General features: G+C 33.6%; 1 protein-coding gene across 4 annotated transcripts in view; it reads left to right on the forward strand.

Annotated features, from left to right (window-relative positions):
* LOC140747920 (inactive dipeptidyl peptidase 10) overlaps positions 1-23,081 on the forward strand; it is a 150,059-nt gene that overhangs the window by 93,429 nt on the left and 33,549 nt on the right. Inside the window, exon 1 of one of the 4 annotated variants that reach the window (XM_073080565.1) lies at positions 22,758-22,954. The exons of the other annotated variants lie outside the window; for them this stretch is intronic. The gene's annotated coding sequence lies outside the window, so the exon portion shown is untranslated. Of the gene's footprint in view, positions 1-22,757; positions 22,955-23,081 lie in introns of those variants that run through there. 4 annotated transcript variants of the gene reach the window in all.

The following is a 23,081-nucleotide window of genomic DNA, read 5'->3' on the forward strand; positions in this document are numbered from 1 at the left end:
TAAGTATGTGAACGTATAAAACATAATTAAATTTTCTTAAAATTAAATAGTTTCATTTAATTTGAGATTTAGAATTATTTTTCGGAAATTTGATTCTCATAAGCAATATCCGATAGCGCTAATCTATAATATTTTTTTAATTGTCCCATAGTCCCATCTATAGTATTTTTAATTGTCTTAACAAATGTATAGTGAAAATGAATCTAGAATATTGGTTACTTCTAATTGTCATACTGATTTAGAAAAATACGTTTGGATGAGAATAAATGACGTATTGTGGTATATAACCATTAAGTTTTTCTGATAGTGTAACCAAAAAATGGAAGATAGAACTCTTCAATAGCTACTTGTAAATCTGAAATTCGATCATTTACTGTGCTTTAATGTCCGTATTTATAATGATAAAGATGGAGAGTAGAACAATTCAATAGTGTCATGAAGACACCAGAAATAAAAGACGTTTCGACGGCCCCCAACGAGCCATGGAACCCAATTAATCCGTCCAATCAAACACCGACTGACGAGGGGGTCGACAAACTTCCTATCCTTAAATGCTCCACAAAGGTCTAGCTCCACAAAAAGATACATTTCAATCTACGGTTTTTGTCTTATTTCCGCTAATTGTATTACTAAACTACATCTTGTTTTAGTAGCAAACTAGCTCAAGATAATGTTTTCCTTTTTAACGGTGTCTAAAAATTAGTGCAGAAGGACTTTTGTTTATGTACCTACTGTGGTTTAAACAAACTTATTTATAGAACGTTTTAATGGTTCTTCAGAATATAAAAAAAATATTAAAAAAGAATAAGTAAGTAAAAGTAGTCGTTAAAAGTTTTAATAAAATAATGTTCTGTGTGTAGTTGTTTATTCTCAGTATAACTTTTTTCAGTACCGAAATGTTTTAATTATTTATTCGGCGAGGTTCCAAAAATTTACAATTAAAAATAAAAAAAACGTATTCGTGCATTTTTAACCTGTAACTGTCCGCAGATAATGAATAATCCGTAGGTACAAAAAAGCCGAAAAATTGCGGGAGCGTTTCGTTTCATTTAAATACTGGGGCTTTATTTCACGGGCTAGTGGATATCCTGCAAAAAGTGGAAAGTGTTCCCGTTCCACATTGGAATGTTCAGAGTATTGCAAATAACAATAAGCGTAAATAATAACAAAAAGCTGGCGGCTATTTTGCACAAAGATTAACGTACAGCAAGGAAACGCCGCCAGCGTTTTGGGAACCATGCCTCACACGGCAATTTTAGATGGCTTATTTTATTTATAGTTTTCTTGTATATATTTTGTAAATAAGTCTATTCTTAATTTTTCTTTAACATTTAATGTATGTTAGTAATTAAAAATGTTTCCTACAATAAGCGTTTAAGAAAATCATTCGGAAAAACTACGGATTCGCTTGTTAATTTTATTTGGAAACGAGGTTTCGAAGTTACAATTTCCTTTATTGAATTGAAATATTAATCCACGGATAAGAGTTGAAGTTATGATAGATTACGAGCGTGAAAATAATCACGCTGAGTTTCACTATTCAAAATCGGTTTTGGTATTTCCATAAAAGAATATTAATAAAGATAATGTTCAGTAGTCGTCAATTCAACGTTTTTATAACATTAATTTTATAGTGAAACAAATTACCAAACATTTTTATTTGTATTCAGTCTAAATAAATTACTCCTGCTTTTAAAAGTGAATACCACCGTAGTGTTAGAAAAGTTAGCATAGCGCAGTGAGAACGACGAACATTGTACAAACAATGCTACAAAGTTTGATCAAATACTGTTTGTACACTAACACAAGTTAGTTTAATGCGATTAAAACATATTTTGTACTCATTTGTAGTAACATATTTGTAACATAGAAAATATAATGAATAATATAATAATTATAGTTTAAAAACTAAAAAAACACGTTAAAATCGCACAAGGAAAATCGTTAATCCTGATTCCTTACGATCCTGTTGAGGAGCATGGAATAAAATGATTAAAATCATGTATTGTGATTGGTTTTTGATAATTGTTCAAAATTTTAAATTAATCGGACCGTTCAAAGTGGGTAAAAATCGAGTTCAAAGATTACTTTATTTAGTTTGGCATAAACCATAACAAATTACATAACTTTACGTTCATTTCTTGCTTGTACGAATATTTTGATTGAATTTCCTGCATACTCTTTAATTGATTATTTTCATTGCCCTTTAAGGACATACCTACTAACAGCTCATTATATCGCTAATAAAATTACCCTACGTTACATAAGAAAGCGAATGCTAAGTTAGTATTCAGAATTGCAGTGAAAATAATAATAAAACTGCGGAAAGCCAAATAAATTATTATGCAGAAGCGAAATGTGCCAAATAAATCGCGTCCCATTCGGTAGCATTCGTGTAAATTTTTTACGGCTTTACTCGCAGCGGTGCTAGCAATAAATTGGAAAAAATCCACAGGAGGCTGTTTGTTACCGCCGACGTCCCCTGGCACAGTCCCCTGTCCCCAGTCCCCTGTCCCCTGACTCTAGTCTCAAGGCACGCGTCCCCTGCCGAGCCATTAGGCGCACCGGCTACGTCTCCCGTAGGACCTCGACACAGATTTCCCTGTTCTATATTCTATTCGAATATTTTATTCGCTCTAAAAGAAAACTCACTCGCCAAAGGAACCGCATTTCGGTCAAATATTCTAGTGCAATAAATTATTCAGATAAACTTTGACACGTTTTGCCCTTACTGTAATGTCGTAATAACACATTTTATTCTTTTAAAATAATGTATTACGCTATTGAATTTATCCTTTATTTTTATTTTTATAAAATTTTATACAGCAATATTAATTTCGTATGTTTTTTTACATCTATTATTATACATACTTGAAACTAAATCTCAATATTTACCACATAACTCTACATAATCTATTTTCGTATATTAAACTTTTACTTCATGAAGGACACTAATACATAGCAGTAGGTAACACATGTTTCAGTCACCCTTTTACCATAAAAGTAATTACTTCGAAAATATCATTATCGTGCAATGCTCAATTATCACATTACTCATTTTTACATATCTTATATGCTTCCGGCAAAACGATGAAGCTATAAAACGAGTGAGAACCGTAAAATTCTACTTCATTCAAAGACTTATCCTTCATATACTTTAATATAAAGTATTTTTATTATATATTTTAAGCTTTTTATTATATTTTTATAAGCTTTTGGTCCGGACCAAAAGCTGTTTCTTCTAAATACTTGAGTAAGACTGATACTCGTAATGCAGAGGAGAGGTACTAATGAGAATTTAATGACTCAATTTGAAAGTTTTGTTAAGTGCATGTAATGCAGAATGAAAAGTATGCAATGATTATTTTTGGAATGAAATAAAATACATATTTTATATAGGTTACCTCTACTTTTACCTCCTACTATTTAATGACAGACACGGTTAATTAAAAAAAGTCTTCTATCTCAACCAATAACATATATTAAAAGATTTTTTTTATTGTTATAACTAAGTTTTTATAACTGATAACTTTATTGTTAGTTATAACTTTATTGTACATATAGTTAATCAGGTCGTTACAGGTACAGTTTTAAAAAATAAACAGTCTCACCAAGAGCATCTTACGGTTACATTTTCGTATAAGATACCGTACCTTCCCCGTGAAATTGTTTTTTCTAAGCTACCTACTACGTTCCTCAACTATATCTATAAAGATAAAAGTTTCATTAAACTGGATTTTCCTCTAAGAGCGATCGGGTAACAGTCCGCGAATCCCACAGTGGATCGTAAAGTTTTCGATCGGAGGATCCTTTAAAATAAATTGCAGTTCTTTACGACCTCCTCTAACTAAAGTGGGTATTCAATTGTTACCAAGTAGATATATAATGACCCATTCATGCGTTACAAACTGGTTGGTGAACATCGAGTTTTTAAATCGTCTGCAGTAAGAATGGTTCTTTATTTCAGAGAAGCTTTATTTTTCGGCCTTTTTTTGTTTAGAAATATTGGTTTAACTATAAAACGGTCACGTCAATCATACAAACAGACTGATAAAAAAAACATATTTTTACAATGCAATGTTTTTAGTGAAGAATGAAGCATATCTATGTGGGAGAATGCTTCATTTCATATATATAAATATTCCGTTTTTAAAATCACATGATATTAATTTCGAACTACCGCTCCGTATTAACAATTGGCTACCTGTATCATGGTATAAAAAAGGGGCGCGCAACTGTCAACAGATCAGAAGTTGTCCAATAGTGGGCACGGCACGGTGGTGCTCTGAACTGTTTGGTGTTTTGCTTGGGTGTTATTGTTACTATGGTGGCATTAACGCTTATTCATTTGATTGTTTTAACTATATTTTTATAAATATTGGTTAAATTAGTTAAATCGAAATACCATTGTAGATCTACCTACCGGCGCGCCCACATCAGAATCGGGATAGGATACGCCCTTTTATTACGTAATAGTTTTAAAGTAACGGTAACAGAAGATAAATCAACCGCGTGTATAGGAAGTGTTCTACTGAAGAATTTATCGTGGCTGTACTCCTGACGACAGTTTGGGACGCGCAATGGAGGCGATATGGACAAGGCTTTCGACATTGGAGGAGCTGTGTGTGAAACACATGATGAAACCGGTTGCGTGAGTAACGTGTACGGTTTGTCTAAATATTATAATAATTTTATGTGCATTATTTTAGCAAGCGTGTGAAAGCAACCGCAAGCTTGGATACCGCAAGCTTGGGTATGAAAATTGAGGAGGTGGAAGGTGGTTAGCATCATCCATGTTAACTGTCTACGTAATTAAGACTCATTTGCGCCGAGATTCATTGGCGAACGATTGGCGCTCCGGTATGATCAAACCAATGGTTTTTATATTTTCGATTGTTAAACTTGCTATTTTTTGCTTTTTGAAAGTTGTTAAAGATTATAAGAATCACTAATATGAAAATGTTTGGTTATGCGCGAAGAAATTAACAATCATACGTGTAGGTACCGACATTTTTTTAGAAATGTTTTGGCTTTTTAAAATATTCGAGTAATTTCAACTATGCTTTTCACAGTTTCGTTACTTATAGCAACGCTTTAATAGGCGATGCTCAATAAGTAGATGAACAATGATCATATAGTTTTAAATTATTGCGCTGCAAATAAATATTTTACGATTGTGAATACAAGTTCTGATATCTACCCTTTTGTATGTACCTATTCGTTGTAATGCATTTAACATTCTTAAATAAACCCCGTCTTAAAATAAAACTAGTCACAATGAAGATTATTATTGAAGTAAAAGGTTTGATAAATCAGGTAGCATACTTTTTGCCATCGCAATTCCATGGCCGTAAATTTCGTAAGTTTTATTTCTAGTTTCACCTGGAACACCGTGATAGTGAGATATGTATTGTGCTCATTGAAAGGTGTACTCTCAACCAGCGCTTGTCATTTTTAGTAGGATGCTATCTAATAATATTTACCTAGCGCTTGTTCCCAGAATCTGTAACTAAAATGAAAGCTGCTTATTGGGGGTTTTGTAACAACACTTGACTTGTGATGGCCGTAGACGTGGACCAAAATTGAATGAAAATGTAACATTTAGATTCTGGTGGTTACAAGTTGCGAAGGATACATTAAGGTAAAGCTGAAGAAAAGGAGTTTGGTAACGTTCGCATCACCCCAAATGGTGTATTGGACTAGGCAAAAAAAAAAAGGTGAATTAACGTAAGTTATAACTTATTAATAAACATTTAGTCTTCTGTGTTTTTAACATTGTTTTGTGACATAATGTGTAACTATTACTTGCTATTCGCTTTAAAAATTGCAGAAGTAAAGAGAATCGAAGCTTAGCTGACTGTAGAAAAAAAAAACAGTTACTATAATGGTGCAAAGCTGTAAGCATTTTGATCGGTCAAATGTGTTTAAAGGTTTAATTTAATAAAGACAATTCATGAGCCTCGCTCGGAGTCGATCAAGTATTTTTAATAATAACTTAAAGTTTGAACTTGTTTTACAGTAGTTTAAATTGTTATTGGATCTTATTTCTTATTTTGTGTCATAGTAAATAATACCTTTCGAGATGACGTACATCACGATCCTAGACTTTACGTGTGAAATTATATTATGTTGGTACCTTTAGTGAATACTTTAACAGTGGTAAGTCAACTATACCATCATGTAATCTAGCTAACAATCTAAATGTTTTAATTATTCATTGACATAAGGAGTTTATTGTTATTTTATTTAGTTTTGTAACTGTGTAGATGACGACATTACGTCTAGATATACGGCTGTGGATATAACAAATTCAGAATATTCACGCACGCAATGTTTATATTATACGAAACAATTCGGCGTGTTTTTCTCCTATTCATAATTTTGTCGTCGTTACATAGATAAAGGGTAAAGGTTATAAAGGTGGTAGAAATTTTTATGGTCCGGCAATACCAATACCATACAGCAGTGTTAGGCTCTGCTGTGTTGAAGATATTGATGGGCCTCAGTAGCCACTTACCATCAGGTGGACTGCATGCTTGTCTGCTACTTCTAAAATTTGGTTTAAAGTTTTTGTGTGTGAGCGAATATTATGTATAAATCAATACGGGACGAAATAACGGTATTTGTAGGTATACTTATTATTCAAATGGTTAATTACAATAACTTTTGGAAGTTATTCACAATTTCTGGTGATAACAGTTACTTAACGTATGTGTTATATTAAATTGAAGTAGGTAATTCTATTATTATCAGATATTGTATTGGAACTCGCGGTTCATACCAGAAAATATTCGTTATTATTTTGTGTTCATACTGTTTCGACCGCTGTTTGTTATTCTACTAATTAAAATGTATATCTTTGCAGATTTATAAGTCAAAGTCAGGTTCGGACGAGCAATTATATACCTACTGCAAGTTCTGATAGAATTCGAAAAATCGAATACTGCAAAAAGAAAAAGAGACAAGAGTACATACACTACTGTCAAATTGGACTCTGCAATGTGTGATCATTATTGTGTGGTAAAGACTTTGTTTGCAGCAATGCCTATCGCACAAACGAAGGTAATTGTAATAATCAAGGTAAAAGTAAAATGATATAAGGTAAATAATATAATGAAGGTAGGATGACTCCAATAACTTTTTACGTTTAATGACCTGGTTTTCGTTGTAATGTAACTGTGGACTTCAGAGTGTTATTTCGTTGGCATTTGACGTCATCACATGAACGGTACGAACTATAGCTCATGTTATGGTAAGGCAATAGTATTTTAATTATTTTATTAAGAATAACGACCACGGAGTACTTGCTGCTCTGATATTTTCTTTACTGTATGTAAAGTTGACATTAAAACTGTTTTGAACGTGACAATTCACTTTATTATTATTTTCACACATTTGTGTTGTAGACATCAGGTTTTTCGGTTTGAAATTAACTTTTACTTTTTTATTTTTATGCTTGTTACAGCTTATTTGTTTACAGTTCTAAATAAGAAAAGCACTCGTGCATGGTTTTGAGCAGGTCTCGAATAGTTTCTTATAAAATTCTGTCATAGTCAAATGAGCTGACTTAAAAGGCATTAATGATTTTCAAGAAATCCTGTCTGAGATAGTCAGACACATTATAACAAATTCGGTAAAGGAAGACATCGTGAAGAACTACACATCGGGAAATATATTCTCAAGGGTATCTGGAGTCTCTACCCAGTGTACGTTTGGCGATGCAGAAGACTATGCCATAGATTTAAGCGAGCCAAACGAAAAGATCTGTAGATTTTACTCTCAAACCATGAACGAAACGCGGAGCTCTCTCGTTATATCGTATATAATTATTGACTATACATATAATGTAATGTGTTTTCAGACTACGAGAACATGTGCTATGGAAAGTAAACTATTTGAACATGTCAGATGACTGTGAACCCTGTGAAGCAATGACAGTATCGACAGTCAAAAATCTGGTAAAAACTTTGTGTTTCTCTTGAGTACCTGCGAACTTTGGAACGGTATGTGGATTGTAAGTTCAGTGTTATCGGGATTGTCTTGCATATCGATGATTGTCTGGCCAACAGTCATGTTTATGTTTGATAATAACCCGAGTGCCATGTGATTTGGCAATTCTTTTCAGGAAATAATCAATTATGTACGTACGCTATGTGACTTAGCGAATTTATGATGTCATGTGACTTGACATCAGCCATGTGATTTGGCAATTATTTTCAGATAATAATCAATTACGTACGTAAGCTATGTGACTTAGCGAATTTATGATGTCATGTGACTTGACATTAGCCATGTGATTTGGCAATTCTTTTCAGGAAATAATCAATTATGTACGTACGCTATGTGACTTAGCGAATTTATGATGTCATGTGACTTGACATCAGCCATGTGATTTGGCAATTATTTTCAGATAATAATCAATTACGTACGTAAGCTATGTGACTTAGCGAATTTATGATGTCATGTGACTTGACATTAGCCATGTGATTTGGCAATTCTTTTCAGGAAATAATCAATTATGTACGTACGCTATGTGACTTAGCGAATTTATGATGTCATGTGACTTGACATCAGCCATGTGATTTGGCAATTCTTTTCAGATAATAATCAATTACGTACGTAAGCTATGTGACTTAGCGAATTTATGATGTCATGTGACTTGACATTAGCCATGTGATTTGGCAATTCTTTTCAGGAAATAATCAATTATGTACGTACGCTATGTGACTTAGCGAATTTATGATGTCATGTGACTTGACATCAGCCATGTGATTTGGCAATTCTTTTCAGGAAATAATCAATTATGTACGTACGCTATGTGACTTAGCGAATTTATGATGTCATGTGACTTGACATCAGCCATGTGATTTGGCAATTCTTTTCAGATAATAATCAATTATGTACGTAAGCTATGTGACTTAGCGAATTTATGATGTCATGTGACTTGACATCAGCCATGTGATTTGGCAGTTCTTTTCATGTGACACGACCATTTATTTACACTATTAGACACCGGTTATGGGGTTAACCAATTAAAGTTACGTGTTTTGTGTACCATGAGATTTGGCTTCTGTGGTTAAAATTGAGACTATATTATCCGCGAATCTAAAGTAGTTTATCCACTTCTTTAATATTATTGAATTTGATTTTTTTAAACTTTTGTTCGCGAGCCGTAACGGCTGCTCGTCAGAATGGCCGTGTGGGAGAATGCTTCATTTCATATATATAAATATTCCGTTTTTAAAATCACATGATATTAATTTCGAACTACCGCTCCGTATTAACAATTGGCTACCTGTATCATGGTATAAAAAAGGGGCGCGCAACTGTCAACAGATCAGAAGTTGTCCAATAGTGGGCACGGCACGGTGGTGCTCTGAACTGTTTGGTGTTTTGCTTGGGTGTTATTGTTACTATGGTGGCATTAACGCTTATTCATTTGATTGTTTTAACTATATTTTTATAAATATTGGTTAAATTAGTTAAATCGAAATACCATTGTAGATCTACCTACCGGCGCGCCCACATCTATACCAATATTATAAAAAGGAAAACTTTGTTTGTTTGTTTGATTGTAATAAATAGGCTCAAAAACTACTGGACCGATTTTAAAAATTATTTCACCATTCGAAAGCTACATTATCCACGAGTAACATAGGATATATTTTATATGAAATATATTTGATAAATAGATTTTGAGGCAGTACAAAGTTTGCCGGGTCCACTAGTACTTAATAAAATACAAGATCGTATAAATGACATACAGACTTTTATATTTATGGGCATTACATAAGTTTCAAATTGATAGCGTTTATTTAATCTACTCTTTGTAAACTGTGAAACCTAGCCATTGACAAGCCTAGCATAGCCATAGTGATACTATGTAATATGTATTAATAACACTGTGGGAAATGAGGATGCAAGGCTCGGCCCTAATCGCCTGATAAATACTCTGGGTCACTGCACTTTCCCAATCGGCAGGCAGTGAGCCGTACGTTGGCCTGATCGGAAATACAGCAGCGGCATCTCGGCTGAGCTGAGGACCGAGCTTGTTACTGTGTCTAGCTTTCAAGAGCCGGTCAAATGAACAGGAGCTCTCAGATGCCTTTGTGTTGCACTTCGACCTGGTCAGATATAGACATGACGTTGCATACTACAAGTAATGTATTATTTATGTGAATTTTGTTAAAAATTGAAATAATATGATATGAAGGTTCCTTTTACCCTTATTTTAACTTCTCTTTGTCTTAAAATTGATGAAGTAATAACCAAATTATGTAGAATTAAACATCACAATAACTATTCTGCATTACTATGCACTCATTAAACTTTCGTAGTTAAATCCTCTTTTCATTACTACTTCCTCTTTATAATAAGTATCAGTCTCACCCAAGTACTTAGAAGAAACAGCTTTTAGTAGGCAATATAATAAAAATACTCTGTCTAAGGGATATGAAAGGTAAGTTCTCTGAACGAAGTACAATTTTATGGTTCTCATTCGCTTTATAGCTTCATTCGTTTCACCGGAAGTATTAAGAGATAGTTAAAATTATGTAGTGTAATAAGTGGACATGAAACAATAATTCTTCAATATGAATATAATAACGAAAGTTTATTATTATTGTTTTATTTTTATAATATTAGAGTAGCAGACGACGAGCGTGCAGTCCACCTGTAAGTGGCTACTGCCGCCCATGGACATCCGTGATCAACCCCAGATAAGATTAAATTATATCTGAGGTCGAACTCAAATGCGGCGCTATCCCTGAGGACTAAACTGAAATGTTCCAAAAAAGTATGTCTCCCTTACCACACCATTCGTTTATCACTACTGTTATTAGGTAGAAATAGACGGTGGTGCCGCCGGAGTCGAACCACTGAGAGTTCTACCTTAATTATGTTTATACTGAAGCACTGGCCATGACTCCTTAATTTTCTATTTTTATGATGGCTACCGATATGATACCGATTATGAGCTCTGGAGCAAGCTGTTACAATGGACAAAAGTTAAAAAACTGGCTTTTAAGCTGTTTATGGCTCGTCGAACTGCAAATATACGCTCTGTTCGAAAGAATATCATCGGGCGAAGACGTCCTCGGGAACGGTGACCTATGATCGTATCATTTTTGTGTGGGTTCAAAAAAGTTTTATTTAAAATAACATATTTTTTATTTTAAATACTGTTTTAAATGCTGGCTTTTGTAAAAACGACTTATAATGTATCTTTTTATTTATTTTTTTATGTAAATGATATTATGTCACACACCTGTGTTAGTTTAATTAACAAAAATGATTGCAATTCGTTTAGAAAAAGACTTTAAACGTAGAGCTGTAAAGTCAAGTTTTTTTTAGTATTCATTCGTAAATATGACCAGTTTTATACGGGTGCGGTTAAACTTTTACGATTTTCTTCGAGCAAAAGTTTATTTAGTTGAAAGCTCTCAAAGACGACCGTTTCGATACTTTTCTCTATGTTATCTCACATACGTGTAATGTTATTCATAAATTCAACATCTGTTTGCGTCGAACAAATAACATCCAAAGCAAATAGTATTTCATATTAACTAAGGAGTAAAACGTTTTATAAACAAACTCGATCTTTAAAATGTAAAGTACCTACTTCTAAAGTAGCCGTAAATCATTATACTACAAGAGAGAGACTGACTGCATCAAAACTTTATAGCAGATTATTTATAAAACAAGAAAACGGAAAAATCCTTGAATTTTTACAGTGGTAGTCATAGGCAACGCAATTTAAAATTTACAATTTTTATTTCCTATTTTTAACCGACTTCAAAAAAGGAGGAGGTGGAGCGCCAACTTCAGAAATATGTACTAAACCAACATTTATTTCAATTATTTTTTACTTTGTAGTGACATACAAGTTGGTTTAATTTTTTTGTTATTTTTTTTATTATGCATCTTTGTACAAAATTTAATACTGATTCATAAAAAGAAAACATTGTAATAATAATGTGACATAAACAAAACATGACCATGGACTGGACGTTCTCTGTTTTTGTTCCTATTAAGATTGTTATTATTATAAATCAGTAAGTGTTTGCACAAGTATGTTTAAGCTTTCATCTTATCGGTTACTTAAAACTATCAATTTTTATGACGGCGATAACATCTTTTATTTATGTTCCATACATAAACGAAAAATTTTAAGCATACCGTTTCGGTATACATCATGTCAGCTCTGCGCGACAGCTGAATATGCAGATCGCTGACACATGACATGTTAAACTGTGAGTGCGGTGTGGCATACACGGACGTACGGTATACACTGTGTGACATTCTGAGCTATTCAGGCACATACGAATTTAATGGTGGATAAACTCTTTGGGATTTGATTGCCACAGAAAATTATTTCTGCCTTATCTGTGTTAGTGTTAAGCGTTGACTTTAAGTGTGTGGCTCGTCACATACACGAGGAATTCCAAAGTAACTCTCAGGAGTAACAATGCATAATGTAGCATGCAGAAACAAAAATTATAAGACTTTTGAGAAAAAACAGGAACAAATAATTTTTAACATATTTTTATAGTTAATACAAAATATAGTAAGGTTTATTGTTGTCGTACACCCACTTCTATCGCTGGACCAAGCCAGCAATGCTGGATTTGTCTGTACTCGTAAATCAGAATATAATTATTCATTTCTTCTAGTTCAATTTGATAGGTTTTAAAAGCAATTTTATGTAACCCGATAATTCATCTGGATAATTTCCCCATCTATCTACCTATCAGATTTAACAACCAAACTGTGGCCGAGTTTCACTACGATTCCTATGTTATTTGGTTGCAAATAGGTTGCAGTCCTCATTTGAACTTTTTATTTGAGAAAACTTAAGCTGGTCTTTGCTGTTCTAATGACACCGACCAGAGCCTCCATTTGTATATATTACATGTATGCAAGTTTAATAATCGAAATTGTTAATAATAAAAACAAAGGCAAAAATGGGTTTGTTGCTTTATAAATGTAACTTTTAATTCTCAAGTCATGTTTCACCACAATATATTTCCACAGCAATTTCCAAACGGCGTAAAGGGCCGAGTTTGCGGCCCTTTGACACATGTCACGTGGCCGGCTGCGGTTACCGCGCGGCAGGTGACAAGCGTGGCGTAACGCGACAAAGCCTAGCCAACAACGAATATGCCTGTACCTATTTGTACCATTTATAGCAGAAGTCATGTTCGCTTCAAGCCCGTTTAATCAAACGATTGCTCAACAGTATCGCCTTTATGCTTTTCAATTAAATTGCGAAGTCGTACGGCTTCTAACTAGTTTTTAATTTGGGAAATCCTCGATTTGACGCTATCTTACCTGTGGTATTTGTAGACGCTTTTCCATTTCAAAATAGTCTCAAATCAATTATGGAGAGGAGATATCAGATAGATATTTCTATTAAAGTACCTTTACGACGATGCTGCTCAGTCTATGAAAATCCCATTGAGTGCTTTCCTGCGGGACTTTCATTTTCCGGGATAAAAAGTTGCGCTACATATTTTAAACTAAAATTAAAGTTAACACTCTCAAATACCGAGAATAATTAGTGATCAGTTACGACTCTATTAAAGATATAGTATCTGTTACCTATAATATTTAATTTTTCTGCACATCCCTAAGGTTGTCTGGGAGATAATGCTATTTAGCATTAAGTCCGTCTTTGGCACCACACTGTTTTTAACATGGTCAATAAAGAATAAATAAATAAATAAAATACAAGAGATAAACAGAACAAGATAGAAATAATTATTACATTTTAACTTTAATCCTTCTCAAACTGCTTTAAAACCCAGACTGTGACTGTGCAATTCCCGCAACACATGTAACAATACATGCAGAATGGCATGCGGAATTAGGGATGCGACAAGCATGAAATGGCTAAACAAATAATCCCCGCGTATCTACATTTGATTTGCACAATATTTATTTAATCTTAGTCACAGTTATTACTCTACTTTGTTGGGGTATACCCAGTAACATAAAATAGTATAAGTAGTAGTATAGTAACAAGTTATGGCGGGACATTTTTTGTCCTGATTCGAATATCGATTCACTACTAGCAATCATAGTTATAGATTGTATACAAAAAATACGTACCTAATTACCTACATAAATTCTAAAATTATACCGTAGATGACGTGCATGTCGAACTTTTATTAAAATTTATTATAAAATTGATATACAAAAAAGTTTACTCATGAAGTTGTGCGTTCACAACATTTTGTTGCACATCAGCAACGGAGATTAAAAAGCAGAAAGTTCTGCTCCGTCCAAAACTTTATGCATAATTTATGCAATAAATACTCCTTACCAGCGTGCTATGGTGGCATAATCTCGAAAAGTATTAAGTTTGCAAACAAACGACGTCACATGGGGGAATTTAAGTGTACCGTGTATTTGTAGATGCAAGAATATTCAACAGTTTAAAGAAAATTTAACAAAACTTGAAATCTGTAACATATATTAAATTTAACATACCTACACAAAAACAACGCTTAACACGTAATCATCGTAACACCTACATATGCTATAACTAAAAATATCTAACTACTACTACTATATCTATACTATACTAAGTAGGTACTAGCTAATCGATAATTTCTAAAAACACGTTATAATTACTTAATAATATAAATAATACCTAATAATAGATGATTTTGTAGACAAGCAACAAGCATTACATATACTACTAAACATACACATGAAAATATTACTCACTACAAAAATAATTCAATACATGTTTCACACATTTCCCACTCTTCAAGTAATTACCCAAAGTTCCTAATCGTCACACTTACGGAATGAACAACGGCATAGTTCCGACTTCCGACCCAGCACACAAAGGTGCGCCGTAAATTACGAGGACAAAGGATGAGATGAAAACAATCGGAAGCTACAACTTGACATGAGTTACTGAGATAGATATTGTCCATAAACACAACTAGTGAATTGTGAGACAAGTATCAAACTAAAGACCTAAATGTCAAAACAAATTGAAGGTATCTCTCTATGTTTTGTACTACGTATATGTGATGTAGCGAAAGAATATGATACTTATTTCAATTGATCGAATCAATTGATTTGAAAGGTACCAGGAACCAGTATGGTTCAACCAAGGAGGTTGCACAGCCACACCTTTTTCTAACGGAGAGCAGTTCTTATGTATCAGTGAAGCAGGTTGGATTCCGGCTGACTTTTATAAAAGCGACCTCAGGAGTGGCATCTATAACCGGCTTCTAGTAGAACCTCTGTTGTATATGGAGCTGGTTAGAGACGTCCATGGGCGTTCCTACTCTCAATAGTTTAGTTGCACCAGCTCGTTTTGGTTTAATAGCGCCTTTATATATTTCCATAAAATATTACATGGATTGTTTCTAAAGCCGAAACCTAAACTTAATTGCAGTACTCACTGGTATAGGGTAAATGATCACAACCTAGTGTAGAAACATTAGAGATTCGTGCATATAACGCACTGAAAGCATCGGATACGGCGCGACAACATGATATACTGAGATGTATCATGTTCATAAATATTCCTGCAATAGTTTATAGCCTCGGGTTAGTGGATGGTCGGAGTGCGGCATTCTGATGGACACTGCGAATTATGTAGTCACGGTAAAATATTTAGGAAATGGACTGACACGACTTATGATGAGAATGCTACTGAAATGCATCGTTTTAATATCTTTGTTTTTGTCATTTCCTATTTACTTATATTTTACAATACTTAGGCATGTCTACGTATCGTCGACAACCTATTACTGTCTGACTGCTGGGCACAGGTCTCCTTTTAGCGTGAAAGACGTTTGGGGGACTACTTTGTTACTCATACTTACACTCTTTAGTTTAAGTTAGAAAAAATAAATAATTAAATTTAAAAAAATGATAAAGTGAATGGTAATCTTCAAATTAATTATTATTATTCATGACATGTAGCAGACTAAACTTAAAAGCTCAGTACAGTGATGCAAAGTGCAAAGTAATCATACAATCTTTATTAATGGCGTGCTTGCAGCTAAATTCATCTTCGTTACACCGTCGGACATGACCCGCGCGACGGTCGGTGGCTGAGCGGCGAATAATCCATTTATCAGATAATATACAAACAAATGTACTGTATCTTAAAAAAATAATATTACAGTTACGTAAAAGTAATATAATTATAGAAGACTAAATCCTGGTCCAAGAGTGAAAATGAAATAGAACTCGTAAGAGGAGATTGGGGCACCAGCGCCAGATAGAGGTCGGGCCTTTGCAGAAAATGTTCTGCCGTGTAGTATTCATCTTTACTCTGCTGTTTAATACATAAACTTCGTATAACATACTTAAACAAACTTATACTTTTCGTATAAGTCAAATGACTTAGTTACTTAGTTTACTAATTTCTATGTACAACAGTGACCACCAAATATCAAGCAGACCATATGGCGATTTTTTAAATCCTAATTCATAAAAAAATCAACTTAAGGTTAAGTTTTACATAAAAATAAAAAAATCAACTTAAAAATAACATAAAAATTTACTTGCCAAAATTATAAATGATGCAGGTGGAGCTCATGTTGTCTTTATTATTTAGGATTTAGCATCATAACCCTTGCGACAGCTGGGAGCTTAACTACGAGAATTCCATTTATCACCCACTATGCAAGCCCCGAGGAACCAGGTGGGAACACTTCGCTAATAAATTATTACATTTAAAATCGGTAAGAGCTCTGACGTTCATTTAATAAAGCTTTGTACGAACATGCTGTTGACCTAATGGTAAGTGACTATTACTACCAATGGATATCTGTAATTAACTCTAGAATACCAATCATTCTAGAGTTAATTGCTTATTGCTTATTGAGATCTGCTTGAGGTCGGCCACAGGAGCGTTGCTAAAGACTAAGCTGTAATATTTCGTATATGTACCTATCCCATACCAAACCCTTCAAACCAGATTAGGTACATCAATGTTTAAAACTGCTTTATAAGGAGGAAACAGGAGTAATATAGCTGACACACAGCACATAAGGTACTAACACCATTAAATTTGAAAAAGCAAATATCATTTGATTTAAAAAATGAACTATTATTTTAGATTGACATGATGCTAATCATGTACAATATTTCGTTTATTGTTCCTTGTACACAATCTATTTGTCCAGTTGGTAATCGAATCTTGGATGCCCTGAGTGGCGCATAGCTGTAAAATCTTTATTCATAGCGCGGCAACTATTCGTCTTGCTGTTAAAGACGACGGCTAAGCCATGACTAAACCATTTATCAGGCGCAATGCAAGTACGCAGATGAAAACCTTTCTTAGAAAAATATGGATTAGCCATGCATCACCATTCTTCTTCTTCTTCTCCATAACGAAACACCTTGTGAAGTGGTGGTAGTTGTATTGATACTTAATAGTATATACTATAGCCATAATATTATGGCTTTTCCGTTTTTTCCGCATTAATTAACAACAGGAGTCCTAGTTACATTAATACATAACGTACTTTTTTTGTTTGACATAACAATGGAGAAATCATTTCAAAATTATTTAGAACTAGGTATAAAGTGAAAAAATTATAACCTTCACCGTATTCGTATAAAACCAAGGTATATTTAGTTGAACCTTTACCATAGGGAGCTATCAAATAATTAAGTAAATAAATACTACATACCTAAATACTACATAAATGTAAGGTTTCATTTCCGAAACTCGTACAAAATGTAAACGGCAACACCGCTGTAATACCTTTACTCGTGTCATAACATTGATATTCGTCTTCGTAGTAGGTACCTAAGCGCAGACTAAAACATGACTAAAACATTTATCAGTCCGCTATGCAACTGTTCTCCAGCAGATGAAAAGCCCTCTCACAAATAACATTGATTCCATTTCAAAGATATCAGTTTCAAAGGTAGAAACGGTATATCAGTTTACACACAATAATTTTACAAAAAAACATACATAACAACATACAATAAGAAACCCATACGTATATAATGTGAATCCACGTGGACCCCTCTATTTATTTTACAATATTAGTCCCACAAATATTTCATTGTGAAATTTCTTCTATCAGATCCCGAGTTACCAAGTACCAAAACATAATTTTAGCTACGTTTCATACCCTATTCACATGACTAGCCACTTTTTCGTCGTCAAAGTCGCTAAGCCCCGATTAATCCATTTACCGGCTAGCTATGCAAGTTGAGCACACAGGTGGGAAGCACTTCGCTGATAAATTATGACATTTCATATCGTATAAAGTTCTGCCGCGAACAATACGTTCTACGTGTTGGGTTGACTCTGTATAAATCTTGCTGCTGCATAGGAATTTTACCTGACACCGCTGAGTTTTACTTCCACACCACTAGTAAAGTCGTATCTTGCAACGTGTTCGCTAGTTTAAGATTTAGCAGTATTTACAAACCAGACAAAACAGACATAAGATTTATTTGCATCATAATAAAATGAGCATTAAATCCTCAAATACCATATTTAACCGAACTTTTTGAAAATAAATCCAATACACAGCTTTGCCATTCAAATTCTCTCTTACACATAAAACAAAGCTGTCAAATAAATTCATCTGGTAGCGCTTGTTCAGGCGTATACATTTTTAATAAGCACGTACACATCTGTTTCCCAATGACTGGTTATTCATCCTTTCCATATTGTAAAACAACCCATGTCGGGTTTCGTTCAATGTTCACACAATCATAAAAAGGAAACGCCAAAAGCGAATGATGAACGTTCGCGATTGAAATTCTTATCTGGTTACTCGCGTTCTATTTCAAATGAATAAATTCTGGATTGCACTCAATAAGCAATCAAATATATAGTTTTCCAAAGTATCTTATAGATCTTATTCCTTTATATTAGAAAACTGCTATGTATGTAGTACTCACTAGTAAATATTCCATGCGTAGTAATCAACTAGATGGCACCATAGTTTGTGAGTATTGTAAGTTCTTTGCAGGAAGAAGAAATCCTTTGCTCATTCACTTAAGATATTGGCATACAACAAATAACCGAAAGTGTAGGGTGAATATAAGAAGATTTTAAGTAAAGCGAAGTCACCATAGAAGTCGATACACATTTTCCTTGAGAGTGTCTCGCTCATAACAGGCTTTACCCGGATTTTCTCACTATGAGTACGGCCCATGCCCATTATACTTTATAAAAGGACTCCAGTAAGTCTTTTACAATAAATTCAGATCGTATTTTGTGGTTGATTCAAATAATTAAGAATAAAAATCCTCTCGAAAGGTATAGTCTTGTTACCAAGTGAAATAGGAAATTAAAATATTAAACAATGTATTTATTTTGTGTTCTATACATAAGTACAAATGTTTTATAGGTATTGCGAATAATACATTATAATTAGGTTCATACTACCTGTTGCATAATGTAATAATAAATTTGCAAAGCAAACGTTACAAAACATTTAACAGCGAGCTTTCAATCTCAATTCTTTATACTCCTGTGGATTCCGACTACCGCATTACCACTGAATTGTTAATTCCGACAGCTTTAAATATTCCAACCCCGTTGTGTTTTAATGAGTCAGATACATAGACTAAATTGAATGGAAACATTGTTTAAACACGTCCATAACAATGTACCGTTGATACGGATGATATTTGCGAATGGATTCTAATCGATAATTCAATGTGGCATATTCAACATTAATTTATAAGCGACATAATGCCTTGTTTATTTTTTTAGTGCCAATTTTATTAGTTACAACCTTGTATCCCCTGCATAGCCCCCTGCAATAGGAGAAGAATTTTCTTTTTTTTTTATCATCTACGTGATCTACATATGTACGTGATATAAAAATCATGTTATTAAAAATAAATAAAACCTCCCCAATTATAGCTATGTGCTGTCAATCAGTTATTAAAAATGTTTACTAAAATCCAATTGGAAATTTTAAAAATTATTGCGTGTATCATTTACTTACACGTAACGTATTCAAATAATAAAAATATACTGAAATAAACTGAAATGAAATATATTTACCTAGCGAAAGTTTCATTTATTCTGTATTAGGGCCTAGCTGACAAAATTCTCTTAAAACACCCTCAAAGGAAATTCACCTAAACACGTTATGCTTATTAAGAATGTTTATGCAGAAAGGGACGATACATCTGCGCCTTAATTGCCCAACTTCGCAGCAACTTAGTTGACACCCTCGTGTAATCTGCTTCAACAACACATGAATGTTGTTTATTAAAATTACCTCTCTGATGAATCTTAAGTAAACGCATACAACGTGTCCGTGTTAAGCAAGGGGATACGCTGGTATTATCTTGACCTTGTTATGGGTAACAAAATAGCAGAATAATTACAGAATATTTCTGACACAATCGTGTACCCATTAAAAAAATGAAAATAGTAAGACTTTTATGACTAAGTATTTATTATACGATAAAGACCTCTTATATTAAATCCGTAATATTTTTTATCCTTATAAGCTATGAAGTACAATACGATACATATGAAGGTAGCAATTTGGTAGCAACTATTGATTAAAAAAAAGCTCTATTCATTTGCGCAGTTTCTTCTCACTGGATAGGTGACCGGCCATCCTGATGTCAGAATGGCCGATCACCTTAAAAAGTAGTTTATTTTTTTTTAATCGAAGGTAGCAATTAGTATCATCTAATAGCAACTAGTAGCAACTAGGTAGCAACTTTTAGTAATTATTTCGATGTAAAATATGGGTACCGGCCATTCTGACGGTCACACTTTCCCAACGTGTAGGACTGCTGCTGAAAAAGACGAAAAAGACAATAACGCGGGAACTGTAAAGCCCGCTCCACATTCTCGCGAAGATCTCGCGAGAACGCGAGAAAAACCCGATTCGTATCGGCTCCACATTCTCGTTTCTCGTTCTCGTGCTTTTCTCGCGTTCTCGCGAGAATCTTCGCGAGAAGGCGAGCGGGCGGGAATGTGGAGCGGGCTTAAATAAAATGGCGAATAAGCGTACCTTTATTATGACTGCAGCATAGGGGTAAAAAATCACTTCATTTGTTCGTATAAATTTTGACGGTAAAATAAAATATACCAGATAATTGATTTATTTTTACTATTAATGAAATTTGTGATTATAAAAAAATATTTTGAATTCAATACTCGTAACACCAGGTAACGTATACTTATCTATGGTACGTATAGTAAAAAACTAATATTTATCTCTAAACAATGTTACACGCTTGCGGTATAACATATATTTATTTTATTTATAAAGTTGATTTGATACAATTGGATGACAAATCAATATCGTATTTATTTGAATATTGTTAGACGAGTAAACATTGAGGGTAGTGTAAACCAGAACAATGTAGGTGGGTATGTTTAAAAATTTTAGAACTTTTATGCCCGATTCAGGTAGTGTAACTATTATAATAGTCGTGTTTGTAATAAAAAAATAATTTACAAAAACACAGTCCCAGTTTAAACAGTTTAAGAACGAAACTACATACGACATACTCTCTACTATGTTCCCATTATCTTTGTTTCAAAAAACTTTAAAAAATAGATAATCAAAATATAGATAAGGTCTATATGTTCTATAGCTTGACTTATTACAATCACAACCATTTTATATAGGTACACAAATGTACCATGGCGATAAAGAGATTATCATTGGCAGGACGATTTGACTGCGAGAACTGCCTTTTCATTGGTCTTTTCATTTCATTTCTATTTGTAGGGACCCTCCGGAAAAATCCGGATTTTCCTCTTTCTTCACTTCACAAATTGGGCGTGACTGACGCTGTCTATCTCCTATAACTTTATGACCGCTGCCGTTTTACGATTGGTCTCTTCAAAGAAAATTGGATAAACGAAAATATGCAAAAATATGATGACAAGAACTTCTTCGTCTGCATTATGTTGTTTGTGTTATTGCAAATATAACATTTACATGAGCACTGAGCGTCCTAAGCATTTCATACAAATCATAAATTAAGTACAGTATATATACAATCATATCGATGTCTTATAAACAAATGGAATAAATTCATTAATTTAGCTTAAGCATTTTTTATCACTGGCCTACTATCTATAGTTCTTAGTCTTCAGGGGAACTCGTCACAGACACTAAATATTGATTATTTAAATAGGAACCATGGATTATTGGATTAGATTATATTTCTTAAGCACAGCTCATTATGATGCTCCAACGTTATTTACATTTTTAGTTTTGTAAGAATTCTAGTGGGTCACCGTAGAATTGCTTTTTCTTAGTACATAATAAATAGCATTCTACTAATCTTGTACAATAATTTTAAACTTTTAATCTGTAACATTTATACGTGCATAATAACTAATGCACATTTTCCAAACACCCATTCAAGGATCAATCGCGTTAGGTATCGCTTAACCTGACAAATCGCTTGCAGTATACTGACATTTTTGAACGACAACCACTTCGTAACTTTTTATTTTGAATAATACGAACAGGTACATGACTCATTTTTAATGTTTGTGGTCTTATTTGTTAAAGAATTCAATGCTTTGGTTCCTAGCCAAATTTAAAATTCTTTAACAATAGTCTTGGCTTCGTAGTCGGAAAATTCAAGCTTCAAGCAAGACAAGTGCAGAAGTATCTTCCAATATCAGATCGAACATACAATAGAGAATCGAAAACAAAACAAAAGTAAACTCTGAAAAGAAAGTTTCAATCGTGTTGTTAACATGCTGTTTTAAACAAAATTACTATTCATTGAATGCGCTATCTCACCGGCCAGATATTCGGAAATTGGCTAGCTATTATGTAGGTATATAAACGCACTCTATAAAATGAGAAATTGAAAGTTAACAAATTACGGTATAATATTACATTACAAAGTTGGCAACTCGCCAGTATTCCATTTGGCTTTTTTCATAAGTTCATTAATATTGTAAGTGGCTCTTCGCACCGTTAGTATTTTGTAAAATATTAAATAGGTAAGTGCATACTTGTCAATTAGTAGTGAGGTTGAGTTCATGATGGTGAAGTGGCAAACAAGTAGATATAGCTTTGATTTCAAACGTTATATTTGCACCAAAGTGGTTTATTAAAAATTGAAATTTC

This window comes from Epargyreus clarus, unplaced genomic scaffold (assembly GCF_041222505.1).
Source record: "Epargyreus clarus isolate Ecla_fem2 unplaced genomic scaffold, WU_Ecla_fem_2.2 ptg000015l, whole genome shotgun sequence".
Classification (NCBI taxonomy): domain Eukaryota; kingdom Metazoa; phylum Arthropoda; class Insecta; order Lepidoptera; family Hesperiidae; genus Epargyreus; species Epargyreus clarus.